Below are 17,639 nucleotides of genomic sequence, written 5' to 3'. Positions count from 1 at the left end.
TGCTTGTCCGGTCGCAACGATCTGTACCGCTCATGTTCTAAGGGATCAAAGGATAAGCACAAGCCTTTTTTTTCTTTCTTTTTTTTTTTTTTTTTGGGGGGGGGGAGGGTGGGGTCATTTCAAATGAGCATCAGTGGTATCTATAGCGGGTCATCGCTTCACTTGTTAATTTTTAGCTTCTTTTTTTTTGTCAGTTTTTTTTTATTGATTGTTTGTTGTAGAGAAAGTGGCCATGAACGACTGCTCTCTTTCCATTGTTGAAATGCCTCTGTTTACTTCGCTCACTCTCGCTCTCTCTCACGCGCTCTCTCGCTCTCTCTCTTACATTTTTTTTTTTTTTTTTTTGTCCAGCGGCATCGTGCACACATACTTCAGCGGCAGACATTGCACTTCAAAAGCTACCAAGGTGAGCCTATACCCTCCTAATGGGTTCTGGATATCCATCGAACTCTGCTTAACGAGTTTATGTACTAAAGCGCTAAGCATGGAGTCTCTTAGCCTTGAATTTCGGTTCAAGGACTGTTCAGCACAGGCCCTTTGTTCTCAGTCTTACGTACTCGTAATGCGCAAAGTGGCATACTCTGGTCTAAACTGAAATAATTAATATGACAATTTCTTTGAAGTACCCTCCAGAAGGTATATTTGCTCTTCTCGCAACGCACACTGTCCGCTTGTGCTTTCGCGATAATGAACATCACGCGGTGTCTTTGCAAAGAGCACACAAGCTGCCCCATGCTTGTCTGGAAGCTTCCATCGCAACGTGTGATGGGGCGCCTGATGATCCGATGTCCTGGATAGCGGAATAAAGAATTGCTCTTGCTTCCTAAAGCTTTTAGGATGCTGAGGGAGCTTGCTCGTACAAGCAAAGGAGTATATGATCAGCGTGCATGGATTGGACAATGATTACACGTTGTACACATGCATGTTTCAGGATTATTATTCCGTTCTCGGAGCTAATATAGTTAACTATGTAACAGGTACCCTATCTCTCACCCCTGAAATTCCGAACTGAATCGCGGCGGAGGCGCCACCACTTAACGATGCACTCCTTACATAGAGACCACAGAGCACTGTGCCGGTCGACGCCAGGGGTGAATTATTAGGTGGCGTCCGCAAGCGGATCGATCCGGTTCGGAGCTTAAGAAGGAGGGGGTCTCTAATAGTATTACTACGGTACGTCTAGCTGAGTTCAGAAAAACAAGTCAGCGTGCATGTAATCGGTGTTTATTTACTAGGCGTGCAGCGCTTCTCGTCCTTGTGTATTTTGCTCTTTTGATCGCTTATTCCCAAAGTTGCTGCATATTGAAATGTTCTCCTCAATCTAATAGTCGCCTAAAACATCCATTAATTATTTATCTTAATGCGACAGACGTGGTAGAGCAAAGCTAAACTAAGCAATGTCTAGCTAAACGAGTGCACTTGCACATATCCATGCTCAGCAGAGCTGAAGCATTGCTTACGTTTTGTTTTGTATTTAAAGTTGGTGTGTACGTATTATATGTCTGCTGTTATTTATACCATTGCCCGCCAATCGTATTACCCCTGTTTGGATGCTGTAGTATGTTATTAAGTAAAATAACAAATAAACGGAGAGGGGAAATGTTTTATAAGAGTCGTGCCTCTGAAAGCCGCAATGAAAAGTAATACCAGTAGGATGGAGCACCAGCGTGTCGTTTTGGACGTGCTCTGAAGCTTCTCTATACAAGATTTACGCTGCAGTGAGTATACATGCAATCGCCTCGTCTCATGGCTCCCAAGGTCTACAGACTAGACCCCCGTTAGGCGTCTTAGTGCGGTGGTGTGAAAAAAACAAACAAAAAAACTGGGTTTTGATTGATAATTCTTTCATTGCAGAAAGGACCTGGACGCGATCATCATCCAAACATGCGATGCAGCTCAACAGGCACTGCTGAGGCGGCTACTTGATTTTGTGTGCCAGTACAGGCTCGTGTGACGGTGAACTGACAGCATTTAGAGCAGTTCTTGAAAACACGCTGTGTGCTATGTGAAGCCACGAATTGTTATATTATTTGACCCTAAAGCAACGCTGCAATAAATTGTCCCTAGTCAAATCCTGAAAAGTTGCTTAACTTCTGGGAGCCAAATGTTTCTTTTTTTTTTTTTCATTTTAGTTAAGAGTTGCTAGTTTTCGCAGCAACTTACTGCGGCCAGTCAATTATTACATAGCAAAAGCGGCTTCTAAAAATTTGGGCTAAATAGGCTTTTCAAATAGACAAATTCCTTGTAACAAATAATTAACAAAAATTATTCCAGTCGCAGAATATTTCAGGCAGAGGCGTTAGCCGCGATGTCGACAAGTTAGTCATGGGTACCTTATGCGATCACACTGAACTCCATCCAGTCCGACAACATTTGGGGAGAGAGCTTGATCACTCATGTCTCCCAGTTCCTTTTATATGTGTGCGCCTTTCGGGAAAACAAGTCTGTATATGCCAGGAAAATATCGTCAGCTACAGTTCACATTTCAAGAAAACTATAATGCCCACATGTCAAAACATGTAAAACAGCAGAGCGCAGGCGGTGGGTCACAAGCGTAATTTACTGAGTCGCCGCACCCTTGCTTCATTCAGAGAATGCTGCCCGCGTATCGCAAAATGTTATTCGGAGAGTTGGCCATGAAAAACTTTAATCTCCCTATTGTGTACAGTAATCCCCGTTTCGCTCATAAAGCCTACAATTTCCTTTCTGTGCAGAATACCTTATAGTTTGGCTCTTGTTTAAACCATTTCTTTTACCTGTCGGAAACGAGGTTCACGGCTGGATACTGGAACGAGTTGAATACCCAGCGTTGTTTAAGAGCAACGAGTGAACCATTACTCATTTTGTTTTTTTGTTTTTTTTTTTTTGTTTTTTTTTACGCTCTAGCACTCAGACATTCAATCCCGCATTTCAGTTACGTTTGCTTGCTTGCCCGGTCCTCTTTACAAGCACGCCTCTGGCAGGTGGTAGTTGGCAGGTGGCATGGCAGGCCACTGAGTGGTCACCGAGTTTTGTGACGTAACAAGACCTGATGACGTGGGCGAACTGGCAGCAGCTGCCAACTTGGGCAGATTTTCAGATGAGAATCGATGAAGACCACACCAGCACGTTTCTAGGGCTTGGCTAAAGCCGGGCTTTATATCTCTGCCAGTTGGTCTTTAACATAACGTGGTAGATTACGACTATATGGTAAGGGGTATGTGCATCCCGAAACCGAAACCGATGTGAAAATCGAAGTGCCAGCGCACCTAATTCGCATGAACCGTAACCATACTGAATCGACCATGTTTTTCTCTCTGTCTCTCTCGCGCGTTATGTAAGCTTTTATCTTGTCATCTGTTATCGGACTCAGCTGCAGGCGCATTAGGCTTGCTAAAATAAAATAAAAAAAAAGTGCGACGGTTAAGGTGGATTGGCAGGAAATATTCACTAAGAAGCTGGCGCCGGTGTGCTGGTTTTGGACACATTCGAGCCGGGATTCGTGACAACACTGCATGGGTCCTCTCGCTGCTCATGCTTTCGCTCCGGGCCAAAGGTGAGACACTCCGGTAAGTGTTAGCTACGGCTTGTGCAAAGTGCGCGGGAATTGGAGAACTCGTTTTGAAAGGAAGAATTCGTACAAATGTCTCATTCGTATTTTATCTTTCAGACGGTTGCTGTGATCATAAAAATGAGCGCTTATTTATTTGCAGTTGTTACGTTTCTTCTCTGTCCCTTTACACTTACCTTCCATTGGCGCAAAATGTTCTTGCACTCCGGAAGGTTAAAGCAAGTGCTGACAGCAACTGTTGTGAGGCCCTGGCGATGGCAGAATTGTCTGGGGCATCGGGTACCGATGTCGGTCTGTTTGCGAGGGTGGTGGCGATATTGGCAATCGGGGATTAGAGCTTTTTATGCTCGACCCGAGCAGCGGCGTACTACAACTATCGTTAATTCGGCGGAGCGGCTCCTTTCCACTCTAAAACTTGCGGATGCTTTCACATAGTCCTCCCATAAAGACGCTCCGAATGAAGACGGTTCACTAGCGGCAGACTTGGATGACGAAAGTGAGCGACGAGTGATTGTTTTGCATGAAACCAGGAGATTGTACGGTCACACATATATTAAGATATGCTATTTTGGTCCCCGTCAGAAGACGCCAAAGGGACTGAGCACGGCATCTACATATTCTAGCAATGAATTCTGATAGCGAGATTAAGGAGAAAAATGTAAGGACCCACAGAAGGACCTTCTCACCATACACTCAGAAATGAAACAATTTCTCAAGTGTAACGCTTATGCGAAAGGCTTGAGCTCGCTTTGTGCAGAGCCTTAATTTCTTGTTCTATTTTATACTTGCAAAAAAAAAAAAAAGAAACAGCGCAAACTAGACGAAAACGTGAAGGAAAAGTAACAGGATACAACCGCTCTTTCTTAGTTTTCGTCTGGCTCGTGTTGCTTTCTTTTTTTAACACACACAAAAAAAAAAAAAAAACATAACAGTAAGGTATTATTGTAACCTATTATTACACGTACTGATGTATATCGCTACTCCTTTTTTCCCGATGCTGTAGAAATCTGGAACCAACTGCCAAGCGAAGTTGTGGACCAAACAGAAGTAGAAAATTTTTAGATAGGTGTTAACACTTTCTTGGACCATTACAGTGCAAATCTATAATTCTGTTCTATAGAGCGTATTTTAGCGAAGAGAATTGTACTTGTATGTATTTCCCTCCCTGTAATGACCCTCATATAGAGGGTTAACAGTATGAATAAATAAAATAAAAAATAAGCACGCGCCTAACTAGCAGTCGTTATTATATGCTTCATTTCTAAATCAGATCGGTTTGTGCGTTCCTGTGCGTTCCCTTTTGCTTTCTTCTGATCAACCTACCGGATTTCCCTTTTCCACCCTCCCTCTTTGTTCAGGACTGGGGAAATGTTAGATAATTTCTGTCCTAAAACTTGGCGTATTTACGAAGCTAGTAACGCACTAAGAAATTGACCTCATAAAGGATTTCGGCTGTGCATACAGCGAACTGGATAGACTTGACAAAGTGGATACATTTGGATGATGACAGAAGAGAAATAAACAAGTTCTGTCCTCAAACATCTACCGAGGCTTCGCTTACTGTGTTTTGTGCAGCTGTGATATACGCATTCTGAACAGTGAGCAGTGAAATGCAGGCAGAATTTTTTATACTGGACGGAAATGAAAATTTTTGATGATCGACTCCAGAGTTCACTAGAATTTACTCTTCCGGATAAACAGGAAGCTTGAGCAGATGGAAATGCAATACCTCCAAAACTGCATGAAAGGAGTGAAGTCGGGGTGCCCTCTAACCAGATAACACATTTAAAGCACAGTTGTTTTTTCGGCGCGAAGCACTGAACGGAGTACAAATTCGAGCTACAAACCTTAAAATCGGTGACCTTAGAAGGTTTTTTCTAACTGCGTGAAACATTGTCATTATTTTTGCTCTCCTTTAATATTACTCAAATTTCGACCTATAGACGGGCTTTACCTTTGTGGTATTGAAAACTTGTAAATATTTGCGTACGCTTTTGCATTTTTCTCGCGTTATGCGTGAGCAGCTTCATTTTATTTTTAACTTCTTTAAGGGGGGGAGGGGGGGGGGAGCATGGGCTGTTCCTGGGGTGGCTAATTTATAACCAGCGCCGATAGGAAGCCTTTTTTTTTACATTTTTTGTATATTGCTCAAACCTACAAGGTTAACTGTAAACGGTAAACTGGCGAAAAACGCTGATAATCGTAAACAGGCCCCCCAATAGCCTTCACATGCCTCTGCTGTTCCCTTTGCGGAGACTAACAGCACTGTGCGTTTTGACAGGTCGCTGTGAGGCGCGTTATAAAAGACAAACATGTTAATTGGAGCGGCTGACTGACCCCGCAGCTGGCTCAATATTTTTTTTCTCCAGCTGATTGTTTCGAGGCTATACTCTAAACACCAGAAGGACAACAGATGGCAGCGGGCGAAATGAGGAATCTAAAGAGGGAATGTGTCTTTGAGAGAGAGAGAGAGTGTGGCGAGAGAGAGTGAGTGAGTGAGTGAGTGAGAGAGTGAGATAGTGAGATAGTGAGCGAGTGAGAGAGATTGAGTGCGTGCGAGAAAGAGTGAGAGAGTGAGAGAGAGTGAGTGCGTGCGAGAGAGAGTGAGAGAGTGAGTGCGTGCGAGAAAGAGTTAGTGAGTGAGCGTGTGCGAGAGAGAGTGAGAGAGTGAGCGTGTGCGAGAGAGAGTGAGAGAGTGAGCGTGTGCGAGAGAGAGTGAGAGAGTGGGTATGTGCGAGAGAGAGTGAGTGTGTGCGAGATAGAGTGAGTGAGTGAGTGCGAGATAGAGTGAGTGAGTGAGTGCGAGAGAGAGTGAGTGAGTGAGTGTGTGCGAGAGAGAGTGAGTGAGTGTGTGCGAGAGAGTGAGTGAGTGAGTGTGTGCGAGAGAGTGAGTGAGTGAGGTGAGTGAGTGAGTGAGTGTATATGTGTGTGTGTGTGAAGGGAGATGCAAGCATCATAACACAAATATACGGTTTAGTTGGACCACAAACGCATAATGCCGAATAGAGGTGTGCACGGGCCGAAAATTTCAGCCCGAGCCCGGCCCGGGCCTGATGCTACAGACCAGAACACGACCCGGCCCGACACGGGTAAGGACTGAGCCCGGCGTGACACAGCCCGGCGATTAAATTTAAGGCCCGGACCCGGCCCGGCCCGTCATGCTATAATTGCAGTTGAAGGGATGAAAGAAAAGAAAATAATTTCTGGATGATAAGTTTATCCAAGATATTAAAATGTTGAGTTCTCACGGTTGAAATGACAAACTTGCTAAATATATAGGGGCACAGCACGTATACGTAGAGTTAACCTATTACACAAAAGGAAGTTATCCATTGAATTGAGGCATTTGCGGCACTCCTGGATAATAAACCCGGTAGCGCTGAGATTTCTTTCACTTCTACGACTAACACGTTATCTGATAGGAAAGCAATTTTTCGATAAGCAGCTTGTTTTCTTCTCTAAAAGTGCGCAAGCAGTAAACCTAGAAAAGGGGTTGATTTTATGGCTAGGTACTCAATGAGCTCACCTGGCTCACCATGTGGCTTTCACGTGAAAATTTCGCCACAAGAGGACACTCTTGCACCGCAGATGCTTTGTGCTATGTCCCGCTTCAAACGAGGTCATTTCGGGGCAGGTGTGCGTCACAATACAAACCAGTGATTAGCGAAACTATGGCTCGAATTCTTTAAGCAGACACCTAAACATCAGCGCCGGTGTTGCCAAAGCGCAGAAGCGAAACTCTAAACTAAATATAGCCCACAAGCGGCCTCTCGTGGCGAGGAGGCGGGGAGGAAAGGCGTCAACGCCGGCAAATAGCTTGGAAGCTCTCATGCGGGGATGACGTGGGAAAATGCTGTGCATTCTAGACGCTTATCGCACTATACGGCCGCATTCGCGCTTTCACAAATATTGCATGTGTTCATGATCTGGGGGTCCGGCCCGGCCCGGCTCGGCCCACCCCAGACAAATATATTTTTAGCCCGGACCTGGCCCGAGCCCGAGCGAAAGGGCTTGTGAGCGGCCCGAGCACGGACCGCGGGCTAGGCCGGGGTCGGGCTTTCGGGCTGGCCCGAGCCCTTGCGCAGCTCTAGTGCCGAATCCAGCGTTTCGCTCTTTCTATAGCTCGGCCTTGCACAAGCAGATGCTGCTATAAGGACCGACGCTATGTAGTGCCTGCAGCACCAGTAACGTGAACTGCCCCTCGTGTCTTGTTATTTCGCCGAAACCGTTTGTGAACGCGTGTCTCTCGTACAAGCCAAGCGGCCATTTTAGAAGTATGGAATATGGCGTAGGAGGAAAAGAAAAAGAAAAGAAGATCACCGGCGAGAGTCGTCTCAGGATCCCAATGATATTCACGCTCTAAATAGCGTATGCGGAGCGCGTCTCTGTTCACCATGCAAACTCACCCTATATTTATATGCGCTAACATGTCACCGTAGATTGCACGATGCGATTACGTCGCCAGTTTCACGCTGATACAAAAATAGAAAAGACCGCATTTCTTATTTACACAGCTGTTATAATTACACAGTCTCCCTGCGGAGAACTCTACCATTAGCTTTGAAGGATAGCGAGCCAGACAGTAAAAATATCCAAGTTGATGAGTGTACGTATAGCCAACAAAAAGAAACATGCATGTAGGTACGCTTATATCGAAGACTTCAGCGGTCTCGTGGCACATTGATACGCGTGCACCAGTCGCACGAACTTTTCATCCTGGATATATGGGTGCACTGCGCTGACCGGAATAATGTATAGCTAGGGAGTGGACTTTCACTAGCCAGATTGTCTGGTAAACTTTTCAGCCCATTTTTGGACAACTCTATGAGGCATGTTCAGTTCGCTCGTAGTACAGCAAAGATGGCGACCGTAGAAAGGACTCCGTTTGTGATTAGTGTGGGTTTCAGAAGTTTCCCTGATTGCCCGACTGGGTCACACTGTTTTACTCAAAGTGAGCACCTATTTTTGTCTAAAATATTTGCATCAGTCGATGTAAAACGAAGAACGGTAATGGAGGTCACGGCCTGTACCTGAAAACGTCCCGCAGTCCGAGCGAAGCAGCACCCGTTCGTTGCACGCTTCCAGAGCGATTTTACGGATGTCAACATCGCTAGCGCTGAGTGTTCCTGCACATATAGGGGAGGTCTGAAATATGGAGGCACGTTTCAAGTTTATTGCTGCATTGCTACGCGGGTAAGCAAGATTCACGAAGACACAGAGCAAAAAGAGACATGGACGTAGAAAGGGAATAGGACGAATGTTCCTTCTTTTCCTTTTGCGTCCCTTTTTGCGCTCCTTCGTGCGCCGGTATCTACGCTCTGCCCTCCATCGCAATGATCGCAGGCGCTAATTCCGTATCAAACTCTGTGTAGATAGGCATTGGGGTGAAGAAAGACGTCGCGTTTATCATGGCCTGCTTAATTTTTTCTTCAATACCTGCAGAGAGGCCTGCTGTGCAAGCATCTTCCATAAGTGCTTGAAATGCCGACCAATCGATGTGGCGCATTCGTGGGACAGATGTGGATGTGGAAAGGCCATTAATGATCACATATGTAGGAATTTGGTCACTTCCGTGTGTTTCTATATCTGCAAACCATTGGACATTGCTGGTAAGGCATCGAGACACGAAAGTTAAATCAAGACAGCTGCAGTAAGTTGCCCCTCGACAGTGATACCAGACTGTCGAACGTAATAGACGGATCATAACCGCCGAGATGGGGCCTATGCAAAAGTAATTCAGTTCACGGGAACCAACAGAAGAGGATCTTGCTAAACATAGATGACCACAACAAGCTCAGCCAGAGATACGTACCTCTCGCTACGTATATCCTGGCATAGCTGAGCTAAGCCACTGCCAGTTTTTATTGCAGGCCGAACGAATAGCTCGAATATCGCAGACGCACTGCAATGTTCACCCAGCACAGTGCTTATTTTGGTTTACACGTTGCCACCCTGAACGGAGCTGCTATCTGGAATTGCGTGATCCATAATGCTCTGACGCCCGCAGTGATTGCATCAGTCGGTGGCATCAGGTGAGGAGAGGGGCTATTGTGAGCAAACTGATATCATCGCAACGCGCGTGGAGACACAAGGTGCACGGCCGACGCATTCTCCTAGGGCAGACCAGAATATATGAGCCCAAGAGCAGCGACGGTATCCAAGCAGTTTATTTGAAAGTGCACCAATCATGGAACGGAAATACCGAACCTAATGACCTCACGGGACATATAAACCTCAGATGATTGCAGAAGAGTCATCGATGCACCCTGCATGGTTGCTTGACGTCTTTCCACGGAACAAAACATGCCCTTGATCCATGGACATTCAACGTGTATTTCTCAAAGGTTTAGAACCTAGGGGATCTGCTTCCAATCAGTGTAGAGTGTACCCGTTAGCATCCGTGGAAGTTCCACCCGCGCTGTAGGGAACAGGACACAAAATCGTCTTATTGAGGACACGAATTGCTACCTCATGGTATGGCTTAGAAGCGAATTACTCCCACGACTCGAGACTTTTGACAAAGACTCTGTAGTGAAAACTTCCTCACAATGGCAGGAAAACTGCGCAGTGAGTTTTGAATCGAACAAAGCATAAAACAACATCAAACTGTTGACGCAAAGAGCCCACGGCAAGAATCTATGGTATGGGGCGTCGTCCTTTCGGAGATTCCGATGCAATGCTCAGCAGAACTGAATGCATTGAGGAAAAAAATATAGTTGGTTTCTCGGCAAACATTTCCGCTTAAAGTACCCGATATTATAGGCAACCGAAGGTTACGAAATGACATCCTTTACCCGTGAACGTGAGGCGCATATGCCGCTATACATACCGCGTATACAAACAAACGGCGCTCCTCACTTAGTATTACAATGCAACGCTTAAGGTATGCGTCATAGAGCTGTAACAAGGATGAGAGGATGTTCAGCAGCTTTTTTTGAGGCTTCTTTCACTTTTTGCTTGATGTCTACGTGCAGATATTATATATGACGATTAACGTCAGAAGCTGTACGCGAGTTGTGAGGGGACGCTCTAGCGGAGGGCTCCGCATTACTTCCGATCACCTGGGATTTATTAACGCGAATTGACATCCTAGCAGACAAGCGTTTACTGCATTTTGTCCCCATCGAAATGAGACCTTCATGGCCGGTTCCGCGACCTTGGAATCAGCAGCTGGACGTCAAAGCAACGAAAGTAAAAATGTGGCAACAAACAACGATAGGGCTGGCACGGACCCATAAAAAAAAAAGTGACGGTAATACATTAAGTACACGCAATCGCCCTACCCTGTGCTCATGCGATTTTTATTCTTACATGTTAAGAAATTGGTTCCTCAACTGGCTTAGCGTTGGCTTAGTATCATAAACGTACCTATTTAGTGATGCTGGGCGGTCATGTTTTATGGACTGATTTTTATAATTAGTGCCAAAGCGTGGGATGAACCAAATTTCAGAGTTCCTTGTTGAAACCATGCTTTCGTGACGTTTTAATAATGCGGTGGCAATCAAGAAATCGTGGAAGAAGCCTCGTGAAATATAAAATGAGCATAATATACACAATTTGTACAAGCACGACACGGGGATGATATTATGGGACGCGAACAAAGGACTGCAGTGACAGAAGTATTCGTGGTTTGCATGCACCGGAGAACCTTTTTTTTTTTTTTTGCAGGATATATATTTTCTGCATTTTAGTAATTTTTCTGGTTCCCAAGACGAAATAGTAGTATTAGATGTGCGAAGGAAATAATGCATCATATAGTTGGAGCTTAATTGGCGTTGAAGGATTGCACGGCAACGTGAGACAGCGCCAACTGCCTTGGAAATTTTCTTGCATATCTACAACATGCAAGTCCCAGTTTAGACGGCTGCTAAATGTGACACCTAGTATTTCATGCGACTCAGCTATTGCTACATTCAGGCCTTCATAGGTGATAGGGTGGTTTAAATGATAAGCTTTGTTTTTGGTTCTGAAAATTATTATTTTCGTCTTTGATGGATTGGCTTTCAGTCCATTTGACTTTGACCATGAGGATAACTTTACAAGGACATTTTGGCACTGCTCTCAGCACATTTGCATCTGGACCGGGCCTGAGTACAGAAGAGTCATCGGCCTAAAGGATAAATTTAATTGATTCGTCAATGTGTACAATATCATTGATAAAGACATTAAATAACAGCTTTCCTAGTAAGCTTCCTTGCGGAACACCGTTAGTGGCCGCTAGAAAGTTTGATCGGTGATTACCCAATATTACCTTTTGTTATCTGTCACTTAAGTAGGATTTAATTAATTCCAGAGGTGTGCCACGGACTCCGTACTGAGATAGTTTTGGTACGAGAATTCCGTTGCTTAAAGAGTCAAACACTTTCGCAAAATCTACGAAAAGGCCAAGAGTAAAAAATTTTTATCACTATATAGCTTCTTTAAGAGTTATGAGAATAGTTTCGGTTGATTTCCCTGGTCTAAAACCATGTAAATCATCGCTAAAGACATTGTTTAGCGCAAAATATTTCATTGGACGTGTGAACATAAGTTTTTCAAGGGCTTTCGAAAAAAACAGGAAAAATGCTTATTGGCCTGTAATTAGTCGTGGATGTTCTTATCACCGCCTTTGAAAATGACCGAAACTCTAGAACGTTTCATATCTGCAGGAAAGACGCAAGATTCAAAAATTAAGTCAAATATGTGCACCGGCACTGGAAGAACGAATTCCAATGCGTACTTTACCGGTTTAATTTGCATATTATCACAATCAAAAGCAACGCTGTTATTGAGACTCATGAATGTTCTGGACACTTCTGTTTAGTCAGTGGGTTCCCTAAAAAAAATTCTTACCGGGCTGCAAATTATATTTTCATCCTGTGTCCCAAGCTGTGCTGTTGCGCCGAGGCTGACGAAATGGTTATTGAAGTAATTCGCAAGCGACTTGCTGGTGAGTTCTTTACCGTCAGCAATGACCTTATCTGGGGCCGAGTTGAAGCTGCTCGGCCCAATACTTTGTTCACTATTTTCCAAGCTAAATAAGGTTGATCTCTAATATATCTGCAAATATGCATGCTTTGCCCGTCTAATCTCGGCATTCAGTTTATTCCGTGTCTTTTGAATACCTGCAAAGCCTCTGGCGAACGCGTGCGCAGGAACGAATGGTACAAGCGGTTTTTACGCGTTATCATTCCCACGTGACATGGCGTGATCTAGGCTTTCTTATTTTTGTTTGAGCATGTGCCTCTTTTGAAAGGGAAATGTTTATATAAGCGCCCAAATGTTTCTGTAAAAGCGGAATATGACTCGACCGCGCATGTCTTTAAAAATGAAAGACCAGTAACACGCACTTATTTCGTTTTTAAATGATTCCATTGCATCAGCTGTGGTGCACTGAAATAAGAAAGAGTCGCTAACTGCCATACTGTCGTTTGTAGTCTTGAAATAAAACGCAAACAATGTTAGTGATACTGTTAGTGATACCTCATTATATAGGTGAGTTGACGAAACCAATCTCACAGAACGTGGACGATAGGCTTTTCTATAGTCCGAAAAACACTTCCTTTTTTATTCTCGCTTCTGTGTGTGTTTATTCCACCCGTCTAGACACCCATGTCGGTTATATGCTAGAAGAGTTATGCCATGGCACGTTGGTGTCATATGCGTGATTCCTTAATATAAATCATCTCTCTGCGGCCTCTCATTTTCAGGCTGATGGCCTCAAGAGAAAACTTTCAAATGCGACAATATTTTTGAAGACTACAGATGATGAATGGCCACCGGAACTTCCCCGCAGAATTAAGCTGGCTTTTGTGAAGCGGGTTTTAGACGCTGGTCACATAGTGTTGTAAGCCTGTAGGCACACTCGAATATTTCTTCAGCCTATTTTAGATGACTTCCATTAGTGGTCTACACTAGTTTATACGTGAGGTGGGCAGCCTTCTTGCTTCATGCTGTCCCTGCTGCCAAGACTCACCTTTAAAGAAAAGAAGCGGTTGCAGGGCCTTATCATCGGAGAAAGATGAGGAAGGTTAGATAACGCCTTTCACTAGCGAATAATGAAATACTTGCTGCCGTCAAGCACGTAGTAAAGTGTTTCGACATGAAAATGTCTGGCGTGAGTGTTGCATGACGATTTTGGATAGTCGAACAGCGGTTGTCTAACCTTTCACAAGCACTGTTGCCAGCAGTTGCATCGCCAAAGCGTCAACATTGCCCCCTCATGTTATTCAGCTTTTCCACGCCTTTATTTCCACATAATATGCTAGGGGTGCGCGCTCTCTAACAGTTTATTGGCATAAAAGTGGAGCTATAGCTGGCGCTAGGAAATCGGAAACCGACATCTGAAAGGTGTTCACGCGTTAAGACACATCCTGTACTGCGTTCACGTTCGCTAACTGTACTCCCGGCTATCGCGGTTGTCGCAGTCATGGACGCCAAGTTAGGAATTGCTGGTACTTCTGGCACTGAAGCCTCGTCGGTGATGAAAAGGGCACACATGCTCATTCGGAAAGACCAATTTGCGCTTAGTATGCGGCCCCCGATTTTGTCGGCGCGAGAGGTAGCATGTGACTTGACAGTCAACAGACGGGTGGTAGCGCCCGCTTCATTGTTCTCGAGGTGTCTGTTGTCTCGGTTCTCTTCAGACTTACAGGACGGTCCTCCTTAAAGGAGTGCTGTTAACCCATGAATTTGGTTCGTTACTGATTATTGTTTTTCACATAATTGACTCGCATGGTAAGCGTTGGGCTAGCAAACCATCTTGCAGAGGATCGGCCATATCCTTACACTTTTGGCTAAATAATTTTTTTGGTATATCTTTTTTTTGTAAGAATAGGGAGTGGGGCTTTCCCTCTCTCCCCTTTTACAGCCGATCAAGGCAAACATCAGGTGGTTTCTTTATGCACCAGCTCTGGAAGGTGGCATGGGTTCACACCACAAACTACACCGCATATTTTTATTAACGCGGGGTGGTGCAGTGGTAAGACGCCCGACTACTGTCAGGAGTGCCCGGGTTCGAACCCGACCTCGGCGGCTGCGTTTCGATGGAGGCGAAACGAAGTGGCGTCCGTGTGCTGTGCGATTTCACTGCACGTTAAAGATCCCCAGGTGATCGGATCCCGGCCTCGGCGGCAGCTTTTCGATGGAGGCGAAAAGCAAGGCGCCCGTGTGCTGTGCGATGTCAGTGCACGTTAAAGAACCCCAGGTGGTCGAAATTTCCGGAGTCCTCCACTACGGCGTCTCTCATAGCCTGAGTCGCTTTGGGACGTTAAACCCCACAAACCAACCAAAGATCCCCAGGTGGTCGAAATTACTCCGTAGTCCTCCACTACGGCTCCACTTTATCTCTTTCCACTTTCACTCCCACCTTCTTCCCTTCCCCTACGGCGCGGTTCAGGTGCCCACAGAAGCAGGTGTGACAGATACTGCGCCTTTCCCTTCCTGTGAACCAACCAACCAACCATCCAACCAACCAACCAACCAACCAACCATCGGGCTTCTATTAATAACGCACTGAAAAAAAAAATGCAAAATGAAAAGTAAGATGTAATTCATTTAATTTTCAGCTGTATGTTATATTTTGTCGGGTGTCCTTCCACAGTAAACATACGCCAAATCACATCATCTCTATCAACTATAAATATCGAATGCGTGAGGCGTTGCAGCAGCGGATGACTGACCAAAGTATAGGTGGGGGCCCTCCAGCAATCACGGGAGTTGCAGGATCTTCCCTGTGCGAATCAATGCCCCACTTATCACAGTCCATATTATACACCTCTAAAACCACATTTACACAAGATTTGTATATACAAAGTATATTACAAGACTTGAACCGAGGATTTTAAACAAACTTCAATGCAGCTGGTTGCAACAAACGACATTGTTTCCTGCCATGTAGCGCTTTTCAGGGGAAACCGGAGGAAAGAGCCACGTGGAAGGCACTCTGATAAAAAAAAACCGGTCGGTCGTTACCTTACGCTTTAAAGCTAGCTTAACGAAACGCATTCTGTCCTACACTCAATGTTTAAAGAATTCCAGGGGGGCTGCACATAAATCGACTTAGGTCTAGTAATGGTAACCCATTTCTCTTACTGCTGTCGGTTCTGTTGCTGCATGTTCGTTTCTGTGTGTCTGCCAATGAACCAATTAATGTAACTGAATAATTTACTGAATGAGCCTTTAACTCACTTAAATGATGAAATACCCTAATAATGCCCTAGCACGGCGGACCTGCCGCGAGCACCTTACCAAGCCCCTTTTCTACCTTATGCAGGATCTTGCACTCTGCATCACCAGCTTCCCGTCGCTGTATGGCGCACTCTCTAGTGATGGCTTCCTGCACGTATGCCAGCCCGTCGCTATCAACTCAACTGCATCGCAATCAGAGCTGGAGCATGACATTCCCCATCTGCTGCTGCCGCCTACATTCCCATCAACTGTGACGTCATCAACACCTTCGCGTATAAAAGAATCGCTGCACTGCTTCCAGTTCAGTGGGCACGGCGGACCTGCCGCGAGCACGATGCTTACCAAGCCACTTTTTTACCTTATGCAGGTTATTCGTTATTCCTACTGTAAAAACGACTTTCGTGCTTTGGTGGTTCTGCCGTGCCCAGGCCAGTGCTGCAAAATTGCATACGATTGTTATCTTGTCCTTAAGCTTCTTGTATGTGGAGACGAACTAAACTCGGGACCGACCAATGCTGAATTACTGCAGAAAATTCTTGATGGACAACTGAAATTGCATGCAGAAGTTAAGGAATTGAGGGCAAAAACTGAGACCATGACTGAAGACAATAAAGTTCGCTTTCAAGAAATTGAGAGCCACATATCTGACTAAAGCAAAACAGAAAAACTCGATGAGCTTGACAATCTTCTTAGAATGTGCGAAAGTACATTCACTTTCCAAGCGCGTAAGCTCACAGATCTTGAAGACAGGGGCAGGCGTTCTAGTGTAGTTGTCCATGGTGTTAAGGAAGAACCGGATGAAACAGAAGAAGTCCTAAAACGCAAAGTTATTGGCGAAGTATTTAGCGATAAACTAGGTGTGAAATGTGAATCCGTTGGTAGAATTCACAGACTTGGCAAGGGGCGCGACAAAAGACCCGTAATAGTTTTCTTCCAAGACTACAATGAAAAGATGGCAGTCTTCAAAAACGTCATCAAACTCAAAGGAACAGACATTTGTGTTCAGAATGATTACAGTCATAAGACGCTGAAAACGCGAAAACTGTTATGGGAGAGCTCAAAATTTGATAGGGACAATGGAAAAAAAGTTGCTCCCATTCATGACAAACTGCACATTGACGGTGATCTGATTGTATGGGACGACGTGCAGAACTACCGCAAGCTAATTAAGAAAAAGCAAAAAACCTTACCCCTACGTGCTCCATGCCTTTCCTGTGAAACATGCATCAGACTACTTAATTTTAACGCCCGCAGCATCGTAAACGAGTCTGTTCAGCTTGAATCTGTGCTTCTTTCTTACAGCCCGCATGTAGTTGTCATTTCCGAGACATGGCTTAGCGGTACAATAAACGATGACCTTCTAATCCCACCCAACTATAAGATATACCGCATGGATAGGGAGACTAGGGGAGGTGGCGTAGGTGTTATTGTGAAAACCGACATCGAAGTCACTATTTTGCAGAAATGTTCATGCATTGAAACTCTGTGTCTAAGAATCAGCCTATTCGGACATGTTTTTGTACTGTTTGCAGTGTACAGACCGCCAGATTCGACGCCCGATTTTTGGTTTCAACTTAAAACGCATATGGAAAAATTCTGCAACCAGAAGCTTATCGTGGCCGGAGATTTTAATCTTCCCGATATTGACTGGAGTCGCTTACAATCGGACTTCGTTTCTGACGGCTCTTCTGGTATAATCTTTGATATCATGTTTTACTACAATCTATTCCAAGTTGTGCAAGAACCAACACGTGTTACTGCTTCTTCATACTCGGTTCTTGACCTTTTTTTTATTTCCCGTCTTATAAATAACTACAATGTTTCAGTTGATCCGGGGATTTCTGATCACCAGATTGTGTTAGTCACTTTTTCCTTACATGGTACTCGACCCAATCACGCTTTTATGCTAAAAACTGTGAAA

At 44.8% G+C, this 17,639-nt stretch overlaps 1 protein-coding gene across 1 annotated transcript in view; it reads right to left on the bottom strand.

Annotated features, from left to right (window-relative positions):
* The window catches only part of LOC146201656 (nose resistant to fluoxetine protein 6-like), a 60,054-nt gene that overhangs the window by 35,347 nt on the left and 7,068 nt on the right, over window positions 1-17,639 (bottom strand). The window lies entirely within an intron of this gene.

This window comes from Amblyomma maculatum, chromosome 1, assembly GCF_055883805.1.
Source record: "Amblyomma maculatum isolate TAMU_Amacu chromosome 1, ASM5588380v1, whole genome shotgun sequence".
Classification (NCBI taxonomy): domain Eukaryota; kingdom Metazoa; phylum Arthropoda; class Arachnida; order Ixodida; family Ixodidae; genus Amblyomma; species Amblyomma maculatum.
The sequence above is the reverse complement of the archived record's forward strand: the minus strand, read 5'-3'. Positions and strand labels throughout refer to the sequence as shown.